Source organism: Capsicum annuum, chromosome 3, assembly GCF_002878395.1.
Source record: "Capsicum annuum cultivar UCD-10X-F1 chromosome 3, UCD10Xv1.1, whole genome shotgun sequence".
Taxonomy (NCBI): domain Eukaryota; kingdom Viridiplantae; phylum Streptophyta; class Magnoliopsida; order Solanales; family Solanaceae; genus Capsicum; species Capsicum annuum.
Window position 1 is genome coordinate 230,145,146 of NC_061113.1, and position 6,000 is coordinate 230,151,145.

Sequence of the window (6,000 nt, forward strand, 5' to 3'; positions counted from 1 at the left end):
ACACTTGTCTAACTATCTATCTTTGTTTCTTGTCCTAATCTTGTAGTTTGTGTTGTTGTTGTTCAAGCCGTTTGGTTATTGTGGTTGTAACATTGTTGTTCTTCATTTTTATCATCGTAATATAGTTTGGTTTGCTGCTGGAAATTAGGTGTTAAACACCTCATTACATGTTGTTCTTGTTGTGTTCTTGAATCCGAGAGGGGTCACCAAAAGAGGTCCATAGTTCCTTGAACTAGTGGACTGTTTTGGTGTTTGTTTTCTTGTGTTCTTGGGCTGTCTTGTATCATTTGGTATCAAAGTAAGGTTTGATTTCATTCCAACAAAATCAATCTTGGGATTGTTATCTTGAAAAAAAAAGTGAAAAGAAAGAAAAAGAAAAAAAGTTACTGTTCACGTTTTTAGGGTCTTTAAAAAAAAACTTGATTTTTGTGTGTTTTGTGTGTTTCTAGTGTTAGATCCTTGTTCCCTAACACTATTAGAGTCTAGAAATTAAAAATCTCAACAAAAAAGAAGTGTCAAAATTGAAAATCCCCCCTCCCCCCCCCCAAGAAAAAAACTAAACCCGTTTTTTACCCTAGGTCAAATTTTGAGTTTTTGATTTTGTGTTTTTATTGTGTTTTTAGTGTTAGATTTGTGTTCTCTAACACTATAGGAGTATAGGGTTAGAATTTGAGCTAAATTGGAGGTTATTTGAGCCATCCATCATTGTTAAGCTTGAGTTTGAAGAAACCTGAAGGTGGGATCTCATTGTTGGAGGTTGTTTTGAACTCACGTGTGTTTCATTTTGTAGAATTTGTATAGTATTGTTGTGTGTGGCGTTTTGGACTGATTGGGTGTCTTGTTGGATAGTAACTTGAAGGGTTATTTTTGGTATAACCACAATGGAACCCGAGGCTTCAAATGCTCAAACAATGGATAATAATGCCATCAAACTCATTTTGGCTCGCCTTGAAACTATGTCCCGAGATGTGGCTAGGTTGAATGTGGGTCTTGAGAAATTAGATACGGATGTGGCATCAATAAGTGAGAGATTAGAACGTGTGGAAAGCCAAAGGAGTCGACCTTCCACACCTTAAAACAATTCCCCAACTAATACTCCCGGGACCATGCACCAAATGCTATATCCACCAATTGCCACAAATCCAACCAATATCTACTCTTGAAGCCAAGAACAAGATAGACCAAACCATCCTCCACTCCACCAAGTCCAACAAGAAGGGCTTGGAACCCAAATACCATCACCAAACCCAAACCCTCTCATCCAAACTCTACTTGACCAAAGACCTCACTATCTAAATCCAATCCCGCCACTACAAGCTCCACTTAACCCAAATAGACCCATCCATGTTGAGGGCTATGGTAGGGGAGAACAACATGGTGGTTATGGTGTATATGATGATGTTTACTTGAGGGAAGAAAGAATAAGGGGTAGACATGGGGAGTCAGATCGAGAGGTGAGATATGGCCATCCAAACCGAGATATAAGTCTCAATTCCATCAAAGTGAGCCTTCCCATTTTCAAAGGTGAGAGTGATCCTGAAGCCTACCTTGCATGGAAGTCGTCTTGTGACAAGATCTTCCAACTTAATGATCTCACCGAAGAAAAGAAAAGTTGTTATGCTATAGCTCACTTTGAAGGGTATGCTAATACATGGTGAGAGTATGTTAAACGGTTTGGGAATGAGATGATTGGGGGACAACCTCCTCCTTGGTTTCGGTTGAAGAACCTTATGCGGCAACTGTACTTTCTCGAGACTTATAGCCATGAGCTTCTTGCCAAATTGTATAATTTGAGGCAAGGGAGTAAGAGTGTCATGGATTACTACGATGAATTTCAACAATTGGTGTTGAAACTTGACCACGGAGACGAGCAAGTAAGTCATGACATTGTGCACTTTAAGGTTGGGTTAAACAAGGACATCTCCACTTGCACGATGCTTCACAAATTTGACACCGTAGATGGCATCTTCCACGCGACTTTAGAGGTTGAGAGGGAGCTCAAAGAGAAATCATTCATGGCTACCCAACCCGAGGCTACTAAGGGTTTCCAAAAACATCCTCCAAGGTATGAAGGTAAATTAAATTCTACTTCCAATCCCAAGGGGTTTCAATGCTTCAAGTGTCAAGGGTGGGGGCACAAGGTTAGTGAGTGCCCAAACCGGCGGAATATAATCCTAAGAAGGGGTAGATTGTACTATCTTGGAGAAAAGGTGGGCATTGAATTGGTTAAGAATGATGACAAACCGCAAGATGGAGAGTAAAAAGAAGCCCAAGTGCAAAATGAAGAGTATAGAGAAGATGTGTGGACGGAAGAAGGAGATTGTGAAGTGCCTTTGTAAAAGAGGTGAGCCCGTGAATTTGTGGTCAAATTCCTCTCAAGATGGAGAGGATGATACAAGTATGATCATGATCATGATCATGACACTTTTGAGTATTTTTGAAGACTAGTCACTAGAGAACTCTTTTGTCATTTCTCTATTATTTGTAATGTTGTATAAATAGAACCTAGTAGGGTTTATTTTCTTATTTTATGCTTGATATTAAAGACACTACTCTTGTGAGAGAGAGTTCTCAAAACTGAAATTAGGGCATAGCATAAGGGTGGATTCTCTTGTGTGTTGCAAAGCTTGAGACTTTGGTGCTTTAAGAAATGGATGCCCCTCTTGTGTCATTGTAAGCGTTAGGTGTTTGTTGTATGAAGTGTTAAAGGTCCAAGAGTGAATATGCTCTTGGGTTCTAAAGACTACATCAACACTTGTCTAACTATCTATCTTTGTTTCTTGTCCTAATCTTGTAGTTTGTGTTGTTGTTGTTCAAGCCGTTTGGTTATTGTGGTTGTAACATTGTTGTTCTTCATTTTTAGTGTCATAATATAGTTTGGTTTGCTGCTGGAAATTAGGTGTTAAATACATGGTGTTCTTGTTGTGTTCTTGAATCCAAGAGGGGTCACCAAAAGAGGTCCATAGTTCCTTGAACTAGTGGACTGTTTTGGTGTTTGTTTTCTTGTGTTCTTAGGCTGTATTGTATCACAACATTTACTTTTTCTTCTAAAAAATATAATTTATACAAGTGTCTGATGCAGAAGACCAACTAGAATAAGCTATATTTTAAATTGTAATAAAAAAAGGGGTTATCTAGTAGAGTAGTGGGGTGTCCTAGTCAAGCCCGCTCTCAGTAGTATGCCTACTCATGTTATGCAGTACTTTAAGATCCCTGGTAAAAGTAAAATCAATGATATGTTTAACAAGTTCAGAGGGATTTTATCTAGGAAGGTAGTGCTGAGAAAAGAAAACTCCATCTCCTTAGATGGGATATGCTCACTACCTCTAAATCCAAAGGGGGGTCAGGACTTCACAAAAGTGAGCTTAAGAACAACACTTCATGCCAGGCTTGCTTAGAGGATTTTTAAAAATCCTAACAGCCTCTGGGGCTAAGACATCATCTCCAAATACCATATCAATGGTAAAACCTCCTATAACAAGAAAATTGCTTTTAGAACCTGGAAAAATATCCATAAAGAATGGGTTAACTGTACCAATGGTATTAGCTGGAGGGTTAACAAAGGAGGCAAGGTTAAATTCTTAGAGGATAGTTGGATCCATCACCTCGAAAGCATCAGAAGCATGACCTAAGGTCCTCTCAATAGAGGTGATACCACTATCACCATTAGGGATTTGTATAGAAATAGGACTTGAAATTCCTAACACATCAAGGAAATCATCCTCAGTACCCTTTTGCCCCAGGTCACTAGTAAAGTGTAATACCCTATACTTTTCTTAGTCTTGTTTAGCTCCTAGTGTGTCAAGGATCAACTTCAAAAGTGTATAATTCTTGATACACATAAAATTTTCCATTTCTAAACCAACCAATGTATAGATAATTGAGTTAGCTTTTCAACGATATCAATTTCTCCTTAATTCGATACTCGGTTGAGAAGTTATGACGCTTTTAGTAAAAAACAGTAAAACACCGCGATAGTACCGCATTGCGGTGAAGTTCCAGCTCACAATTGTCCATTTTTCAGTGAAGCACCATACCGCGTCGTGGTGAAGCCCAAATTCCCGTTTGTCCCTTTTCCAGTAACTTACCACGACTGGCCTGTATCGCGCCAAAATCCTTAATAGGACAATCACCGTGTCGCGGTGAAGTGCAAAATGGGACTCGTCCCTTATCCAATAAGACCATCGCAATTACACTGCATTGTGATGTTTGTCAAAATCGAGATTATACCTTATTCAGTATGGCACCGCGATTGCCACCGCATCGCACGGCCAAAGTCGGGATTTCAGTTTCGAACTTGGTTTTTTTAGGGGCAATCTAGTCTTTTTCCTAATCCCCAATTCGTGAAAAACAGGGAATTAAACCCATTCTAAGCACTTTATGCATATTTTTCATCAAATTACTCTCAAAGAAACCTTAGATCTGCAAAACTCAATCCCTAAGAAATCCAAATTCCACCATTCTTTTTTCAAAGTAACCCAAAATTCAAGATTTTCAATTCAAATATTCAAGAATCAATCCTCAAGAGCACAAATAGGAACCCAAAGTTCAAGTTTCTTCCTTTGTTCATCAATTAAGGTATGTGGGATTTTGAATAAGGATAATTCTTTCATCCTTGTGCCCAAAACTTATTTTAATTATGATTTTACATAAATATACATGAATTTCAATTTAGGGTTCATACCCAAATATTGTTATTTGAAGAGTATGATGTTTCAAGAGAATTAGATGTTGATTTGCATGACTATTTTCGTATTTTTATGCGTATGACATTATTTTCCAGATTTAGAATTTGATTTATCAATGCTTTCATTATCAAGTATGAACTTTATGAAATTTTGACATGAATTTGATGCATGGATTATTAAGCCCTAGTTTGAACATTGATATTTCAAGAATGATTATTCTTTAGGCATCCTGTGATTTGTTCATTCTCAGATTTTGATAAAGATTTGGCCTTTTGGTCATAACATAGATATGAAATCCACTTTGTAGGTAAATTTTATTTTTTAACAAGTAGAAGCACAATTATATTTCAGTATGAATTATTATGACTTCTAAAGTGGATTTCCCACAAAATGAGCATACATATTAAAGGGAGTAGTATTTAGCACCGAGCGGGAAGTGTGAGTTTAGCGCATCCTACTTTCCTAGAAATACGAGCCAACATAGGTACAATTTTAGATTATTTCCATTTCTATATGGATGAGAGTTACAGATGTAATCACTTAGCTCAGGTTATACTCCTTGACAAGAGTATGCCACCTCTCCCCAACATGAAATTTTCCCCTTAGGGGAACTAGACTTTGGACACTATGACAACTCACATAGTGTATGTCAGTTAGAAGAACCTCCCTACTAGTAAAAATAATAAAACAGAATTTCCCTACAACTTAAAAACCTTACAGAACAGTTTTTAAAAAGAATTCCCTACTAGAAAAGAATAACAGATAATAGTTCAGTTTTTAGACTTTAAATGGGATGGCTCACCAGATTTACACAATATGTTTTATTACCCATGATTTATGATTTTCAGCTTTCAAATATTCAAGTCATGTAAGTCATTACATTCGAGCATGCATATTTTATGAATTTTGATAATATTGAGATATTATTTTTGCTTATGAATTCACCCTCACATGCTCAGTACATCCTCAAAGTACTGATCCACATATACGTCTATGTACTATATTTTTTAATAATATAGGTTCAGGTGCTCAGTCACAACAACGTTAGTGATTTTGGGCATCTCTTTCTACATCCCGACAGTTGGAGAGTCATCATGATTCGAGGGCCTATTTATTTAGATTTCTAACTTTCATAGTATTTGATTAGTTGCTTTCAATTCAGTCCAAGTCAGTTGGGGGTTTGTCCCAACGGCTCTTTAGTTCTTTAGTAATAGAGGCTTGTCGAACTGCTAGTTATTTTTCAGACTTCAGTATTAGTTATTTAGACAGTACATTCAGTTGATTTCAGTTCAGTTTTGACATAATTCAGTAG